The sequence below is a fragment of the Balaenoptera musculus genome, chromosome 10 (genome assembly GCF_009873245.2).
Source record: "Balaenoptera musculus isolate JJ_BM4_2016_0621 chromosome 10, mBalMus1.pri.v3, whole genome shotgun sequence".
Taxonomy (NCBI): Eukaryota; Metazoa; Chordata; class Mammalia; order Artiodactyla; family Balaenopteridae; genus Balaenoptera; species Balaenoptera musculus.
In genome coordinates this window covers 27,005,325-27,013,929 of record NC_045794.1, presented here as the reverse complement: position 1 = coordinate 27,013,929, position 8,605 = coordinate 27,005,325, and positions in this window count along the sequence as shown.

Sequence of the window (8,605 nt, the reverse complement as noted above, 5' to 3'; positions counted from 1 at the left end):
AGGTTATAGGCAACATTCTTTAGACAAAGGTGCAGAGCCAGCATGACTAAGCACAGGCAACAGAGCACAAAAGTTAGAGCTAAAGGAATAGATCCAGTATGGAGTCAGGTTTGTTCTCTGTAACTTGTGCAACTGGCACCAGACTACTACCAGGCCTTCAAAACGTAACTAATGTGGCCGGCCCTTGAATTTTTTAAAAGGTTTATTTCACATCCTCTGGTGTGCATGTGCTTTATTAAGTCTTAGAGAATGCTAATTATTTTCTACTTGTCAGGTCCAATTAACATATCATCAAGGAAATGGACCAGTGTTCTCTAGGATGTCAATATGACAAATTTCACTCTATAACAGAAAGCAAAACACTTGAAAGCAGATGTCTAAACTACAACCAGGTAACACATTGTTACTGGTCGATGTCATAGAAGTTGAAAGAATTAAGATCAGGAGGCTAGAGGGCAGCCAGATGCTCAGTAGCCCACAAGGGAACCTAGAAAGGCATCAGACAGGCTATGCTAGGTCCTATGCCTGTCTGGCAAAAGCCTGTGGGGATCCTAATGACTGAGAGATACACTTGGAATTTTCCACCCATCCTATAACACTATACTATCCAATAAGGAACATATGGCCAAATAGCCACATGAACTATTTAAGTTTAAATTAATTAAAATTAAAGAGTTAAAAATTCAGTTCCTCAAGAGATATATGTGGCTAGCAGCTACACTGTCAGTCAGATATAGAACTACTGAACAGTACTGCTATAAAGTCAGAGTTGGAGTAGCCAGTGATATCCCCCTAATTAGCTAACCAACAAGGTTCCTATAGGCCTACCAAAACAACCCATGCACCTATGGTCAATTAATCTATGACAAAGGAGGCAAGAATGTACAATGGAGAAAAGACAGTCTCTTCAATAAGTGGTGCTGGGAAAACTGGACAGCTACTTATAAAACAATAAAATTAGAACATTCTCTAATACCATATACAAAAATAAACTCAAAATGGATCAAAGGCCTGGATATAAGGCCGGACACTGTAAAACTCTTAGAGGAAAACATAGACAGAACACTGTTTGCCATAAATCGCAGCAATATCTTCTTTGATCCACCTCCTAGAGTAATAAAAATAAAAACAAAAATAAACAAATGAGACCTAATTAAACTTAAAAGCCTCTGCACAGCAAAGGAAACCATAAACAAAATGAAAAGACAACCCACAGAATGGGAGAAAATATTTTCAAATGAAGCGACCAACAAGCGATTAATCTCCAAAATATACAGACAGCTCATGCAGCTTTTTGTCAAAAAAAAAAAAAAAAGGAAAAAACAGGCAGAAGATCTAAATAGACATTGCTCCAAAGAAGACATACAGATTGCCAAGAAGCACATGAAAAGATACTCAATATCAGTAATTATCAGAGAAATGCAAATCAAAACTACAGTGAGGTATCACCTCACACCAGTCAGAATGGCCATCATCAAAAAGTCTACAAACAATAAATGCTGGAGAGGGTGTGAAGAAAAGGGAACCTTCCTACACTGTTGGCGGGAATGTAAACTGGTACAACCACTATGGAGAACAGTAAGGCGAGTCCTTGAAACACTAAAAATAGAACTACCATATGACTCAGCAATCCCATTCCTGGGCATACATCCAGAGAAAACCATAATTCAAGAAGATACATGCACCCCTGGGACTTCCCTGGTGGTCCAGTGAATAAGACTCTGTGCTCCCAATGCAGGGGCACAGGTATGATCTGTGGTTGGGGAACCAGATCCCACATGCACACTGCAACTAAAAAAAGATCCCATGTGCTGCAACTAAAGATCCTGCATGCCACAACTAAGACCCAGTTCAGCCAAAATAAATAAATATTACACAAAAAGATAAATGCACCCCAATGTTCACTGCAGCATTATTTACAATAGCCAAGACATGGAAGCAACCTAAATGTCCATTGACAGAGGAACAGATAAAGAAAATGTGGTACATATACACAATAGAATATTACTCAGCCATAAAAAAGAACTCTTCCAAAAAATTGCAGAAGAAGGAACACTCTCAAACTCGTTCTATGAGGCCACCATCACCCTGGTACCAAAACCAAACAAAGATATTCCAAAAATAGAAAATTACAGAGCAATATCACTGATGAACATAGACGCAAAAATCCTCAACAAAAACTACCAAACAGAATCCAACAACACATTGAAAGGATCATACACCATGATCAAGTAGGATTTATCCCAAGGATACAAGGATTTTTCAATATACGCAAATCAATCAATGTGATACACCATATTAACAAATTGAAGAATAAAAACCATATGAACATCTCGATAGATGCAGAAAAAGCTTCTGACAAAATTCAACACCTATTTACGACAAAAACTCTCCAGAAAGTGGGCATAGAGGGAATATACCTCAACATAATAAAGGCCATATACGACAAACCCACAACAAACATTATTCTCAATGGTGAAAACTGAAAGCATTTCCTCTAAGATCAGGAACAAAACAAGGATGTCCACTCTCGCCACTGTTATTCAACATAGTTTTGGAAGTCCTAGCCACAGCAATCAGAGAAGAAAAAGAAATAAAAGGAATCCAAATTGGAAAAGAAGAAGTAAAACTGTCACTGTTTGCAGATGACATGATACTATACATAGAAAATCCTAAAGATGCCACCAGAAAACTACTAGAACTAATCAATGAATTTGGTAAGGTTGCAGGATACAAAATTAATGCACAGAAATCTCTTGCATTCCTATACACTAACAGCAAAAGATCAGAAAAAGAAATTAAGAAAACAATCCCATTCACCACTGCAACAAAAAGAATAAAATACCTTGGAATAAATCTACCTAAGGAGGTAAAAGACTTGTACTCAGAAAACTATAAGACACTGATGAAAGATATCAAAGATGACACCAGCAGATGGAAAGATATATCATGTTGCTGGACTGGAAGAATCAATGATGTGAAAATGACTATACTACACAAGGCAACCTACAGATTCAATGCAATCCCTATCAAATTACCAATGGCATTTTTCACTAAACTAGAACAAAAAATCTTAAAATTTGTATGGAGACACAAAAGACGCTGAATAGCCAAAGCAATCTTGAGAAAACAAAACAAAACAAAACAAAACTGGAGCTGGAGGAATCAGACTCCCTGACTTCAGACTATACTACAAAGCTACAGTAATCAAGAAAATATGGTACTGGCACAAAAACAGAAATATAGATCAATGGAACAGGATAGAAAGCCCAGAGATAAACCTATGCACCTATGGTCAACTAATCTATGACAAAGGAGTCAAGAATATACAGTGGAGAAAAGACAGTCTCTTCAATAAGTGGTGCTGAGAAAACTGGACAGCTACACGTAAAAGAGTGAAATCAGAACACTTCCTAACACCATACACAAAACTCCAAGTGGATTAAAGACCTAAATGTAAGACCGGACACTATAAAACTCTTAGGGGAAAACAGGAAGAACACTCTTTGACATAAATCACAGCAAGATATTTATTGACCCACCTCCTAGAGTAAATAAAATAAAGACAAAAATAAACAAATGGGCCCTAATGAAACTTAAAAGCTTTTGCACAGCAAAGGAAAGCATAAACAAGACAAAAAGACAACCCTCAGAAAGGGAGAAAATATTTGCAAAAGAATCAACGGACAAAGGATTAACCTCCAGAATATACAAACAGCACATGCAGCTCAATATCAAAAAAACAAACAACCCAATCCAAAAATGGGCAGAAGACCTAGACATTTCGCCAAAGAAGACATACAGATGGCCAAGAGGCACATGAAAAGATGCTCAACATCACTAATTATTAGAGAAATGCAAATCAAACCCACAATGAGGTATCACCTCACACCAGTTAGAATGGGCATCATCAGAAAATCTACAAACAATAAACGCTTGACAGGGTGTGGAGAAAAGGGAACCCTCTTGCACTGTTGGTGGGAATGTAAATTCCCCCAAGCCACTATGGAGAACAGTATGGAGGTTCCTTAAACAACTAAAAATATTAAATAAAAAAATAAAATAAAATAAAATAAAATAAAGTAGTTCCGAATTGCCAAAAAAAAAAAAAAAAAAAAAAACTAAAAATAGAATTACCATATGACCCAGCAATCCCACTACTGGGCATATACCCAGAGAAAACCATAATTCAAAAGACACATGGGGCTTCCCTGGTGGCGCAGTGGTTGAGAGTCTGCCTGCCAATGCAGGGGACACGGGTTCGAGCCCTGGTCTGGGAGGATCCCACATGCCGCGGAGCAACTAGGCCCGTGAGCCACAATTACTGAGCCTGCGCGTCTGGAGCCTGTGCTCTGCAACAAGAGAGGCCATGATAGTGAGAGGCCCGTGCACTGCGATGAAGAGTGGCCCCCGCTTGCCACAACTAGAGAAAGCCCTTGCACCGAAACGAAGACCCAACACAGCCATAAATAAATAAATAAATAAATAAAAATTTAAAAAAAAACAACCAAAAAACAGAAAAGCCATTTCATTAAAAAAAAAAAAAAAAGACACATGCATCCCAATGTTCACTGCAGCACTATTTACAATAGCTCGGTCATGGAACCAACCTAAATGACCATTGACAGATGAATGGATAAAGAAGATGTGGTACATATACACAAAGGAATATTACTCAGCTATAAAAAGGAACAAAACTGGGTCATTTACAGAGACATGGGTGGACCTAGAGACTGTCGTACAGAGTGAAGTAAGTCAGAAGAAGAAAAACAAATATCATATATTAACGCATATATATGGAATCTAGAAAAATGGTACAGATGAGCTGGTTTGCAAGGCAGAAATAGAGACAAAGATGTAGAGAACAAACGTATGGACACCAAGGGGGAAAGGGGTGGGGTGGGATGAATTGGGAGATTGGGATTGACATATATACATTAATATGTATAAAATAGATAACTAATGAGAACCTGCTGTATAGCAAAGGGAACTCCACTTTGCTGTACAGTAGAAATGAACACAACATTGTAAAACAACTATACGCCAATTAAAAAAAAAAAAAAGAATGAAATAATGCCATTTGCAGTCACATGGATGGAACTAGAGATTAGCACACTGAGTGAAGTCAGACAAAGAAAGACAAATATCATATGATATCACTCATATGTGGGATCTAATTTTAAAAAATAATAACAATGAACTTATTTATAAAACAGTAACACTCAGATTTTGAAAACAAACTTATGGTTACCAAAGGGGAAACGTGGGGGGGGAGGGATAAAGTAGGAGTTTGGGATTAACATATACACACTACTATATATAAAATGGATAATCAAAAAGGACCTACTGTAGAGCACAGGGAACTCTACTCAACATTCTGAAATAATCTGTATGGGAAAAGAAACTGGAAAAGAATGGATATATGTATATGTATAACTGAATCTCTTTGCTGTATACCTAAAAATAACACAACATTGTAAATCAACTATACTCCAATAAAATTATGTTTTGAGAAAGTTAAACTAAAAAAAGGCCTATCAAAGCAGATAGGCAATCCCTACATAGGTTCTGCTGGTCACTTAGTCTTGGTTTTGGCTGTCCAGATTATGCCTGTTTGTAGCTGCTACACAGGTGAATGAACCAATCCTCTCTCTCTCTGCTTCATATTTAATTACACTCAAGAATTTATTTTGCTCATAAAAGCGCTGCGGGGTTTTGCACTATCAGTAACTCAAAGGCTATTTAAGAGTTATTCTCTTTCTAGTGGTAGGATATAATGAGGTTGGTTGCAATAAGAATTCAGTTTTTACTAGTCACATGCCATACCACAAGTGCCTCTTAATATTTATTTTTGAATAACCTCACTTTTAAACATGTTCTGACGCTTAAACATTTTCTGATTCAACAAGCACTTCACATAAGTGCTACATGATGGATTCTTATATTTGTGGTTGTATTTCATGTCCTTATTGATGTGCTAGTTATTAATTAACATATCAGTTCTTTCATCTGTCTGTAGAGGAAGCACAGAGGACAGTGAAGAGCTCTGGAGTCAAGTCCGAGCTGGGTTTGAATCCTGGTTCTATTACTCACTTAACACAAGTTATCTAACCTTTTTAAGCCCAAATGTTCACTCCTCAATAGTCATTTACTTAGTCATAAAACAAATAATTATTAAGAAAATAGGGATTTCCCTGGTGAAGCAGTGGTTAAGAATCTGCCTGCCAATGCAGGGGACACAGGTTCAAGCCCTGGTCCAGGAAGATCCCACATGCTGCAGAGCAACTAAGCCCGTGTGTCACAACTACTGAGCCTGTGCTCTAGAATCCGCAAGCCACAACTACTGAATCTGTGTGCCACAACTACTGAAGCCTGTGCACCTAGAGCCCATGCTCTGCAACGAGAAGTCACTGCAATGAGAAGCCCGTGCAATGCAACAGAGTAGCCCCCGCTTGCTGCAACTAGAGAAAGCCCGTGTGCAGCAACGAAGACCCAAGGCAGCCAAAAATAAAAAGAAATTAAAAAAGAAAATAAGCTAGGAATTGGGTACACAATGATGAAGAAAACAAGTGTTTTCCTGTTTCACACTGGGGATAATGATACCTGCATCTCAAGGTGGTGTGTGTATTAATTAAGATAATATGAGCGATAGACTGGCAGAGCACTTAACAAATCCTCAGAAAGTGAGGACCTCTTATGTACCTACAGATACTTGAGCATCTTTTATGTGCTGGCCTGTGCTGTCCAATTAGTGGCCACAAGTGGCTATTAAGAATCTGAAATGTGGCTTCCCTGGTGGCGCAGTGGTTAAGAATCCACCTGCCAATGCAGGGGACATGGGTTTGAGCCCTGGCCCAGGAAGACCCCACATGCCGCGGAGCAACTAAGCCTGTGCACCACAACTACTGAGCCTGTGCTCTAGAGCTCGCGTGCCACAACTACTGAGCCCACGTGCCACAACTACTGAAGCCCACGTGCCTAGAGCCTGCGCTTTGCAACAAGAGAAGCCACTGCAATGAGAAGCCCATGCACCACAACAAAGAGTAGCCCCCGCTCTTCACAACCAGAGAAAGCCCATGCACAGCAACAAAGACCCAACACAGCCAAAAAAAAAAATCTGAAATGCTAATCTAAAATAGGATGCCCTGTACATGTAAAATACACACCAGAATTCAAAATCTCAGTACCAAGAAAAGAAAGAAAAAGATGTAAAATATCTCATTAATAATTTTTATATCAATACATGATGATATATTTTTTTTTTTGGCTACACCATGTAGCATGTGGGATCTTAGTTCCCTGACCAGGGATCAAACCCATGCTCTCTGCATTGGAAGTATGGAGTCTTAACCACTGGACCACCAGGGAAGTCCCCTGACAATACATTTTAAATATATTGACTTAGATAAAATATATTATTAAAATTAATTTCACCAGTTTCTTTTTACTCTTTTTAATGTGACAACTAGAAAAAAAATTTTTGTAATTTATCATTTATTTATTTATTTATTTATATTTTTATTTTTGGCTGCATTAGGTCTTCGTTGCTGTGTGCAGGCTTTCTCTAGTTGCAGCGAGCGGGGGCTACTCTTCATTGTGGTGTGTGGGCTTCTCATTGCAGCGGCTTGTCTTGTTGCGGAGCACAGGCTCTCAGGGCAGGGGCTTCAGTCGTTGTGGCATGCAGGCTCAGCAGTGGTGGCTTGTGGGCTCTAGAGTGCAGGCTGAGTAGTTGTGGTGCATGGGCTTTGTTGTTCCATGGCATGTGGGATATTCCCGGACCATGGATCGAACCTGTGTCCCCAGCACTGGCAGGTGGATTCTTAACCACTGCACCACCAGGGAAGTCCCAACAACTAGAAAATTTAACATTACATATGTGGCTCACATTTCATTTCTATTGGACAGCACTGTGCTAGACAATAGGCACTATAATACAAATATAACTAATTCAGGGGCCCTGCACTCAAGGAGCTCCTAATTTCTCCAGGAACTGAGAGTAATTGTAATGTAATACAATAAGCACTCCTACAGCAGTAGAAAACTCAGCAAGCTGGTACTGTACAAAGAAAGAAGCAATGAGAGAGAATGGCATGGAAAGCAGTGCAGAAAGAGGTCTAACCCTAAAAGAATAACTGACTTTAGGGAAAGGCATTTAATGAGGTTCTTTGCAGCCCCATGGATGATTTGACTGATGCTAGCAGAGTTTCCAAAGCCCCTTCAATACCAGTGGAATTTAGACACAGTGGCTATATCTGAAGTGCACACAGTGTGGTAATAGTACTGCCCAACTGCAGCAATTCCATGCGACTGGATCATTGAAAGGGTTCCTGTGACTTCACAGGATATACTTAAGTAATTTAAAAATAAAAGTATGTAGTACAGCATAAGAAAAAAGCACAGACAGCCATAGAGAAATCTGAGGCTTCTGGACACAGCTCCCAGGGTCCTTTCTTAGTCTTTGGGCTATGAACCACCAAGACAGGAGTGAGATACTGCAATCTCAGGGATGCCGAGGCACATGTCTACCCAGGGGTCTTTTATACTCCGCACCAGGTAGCTAAAACCTGTCTAGGCAACTGGTTAACCAGATGTATCACTGTCTATC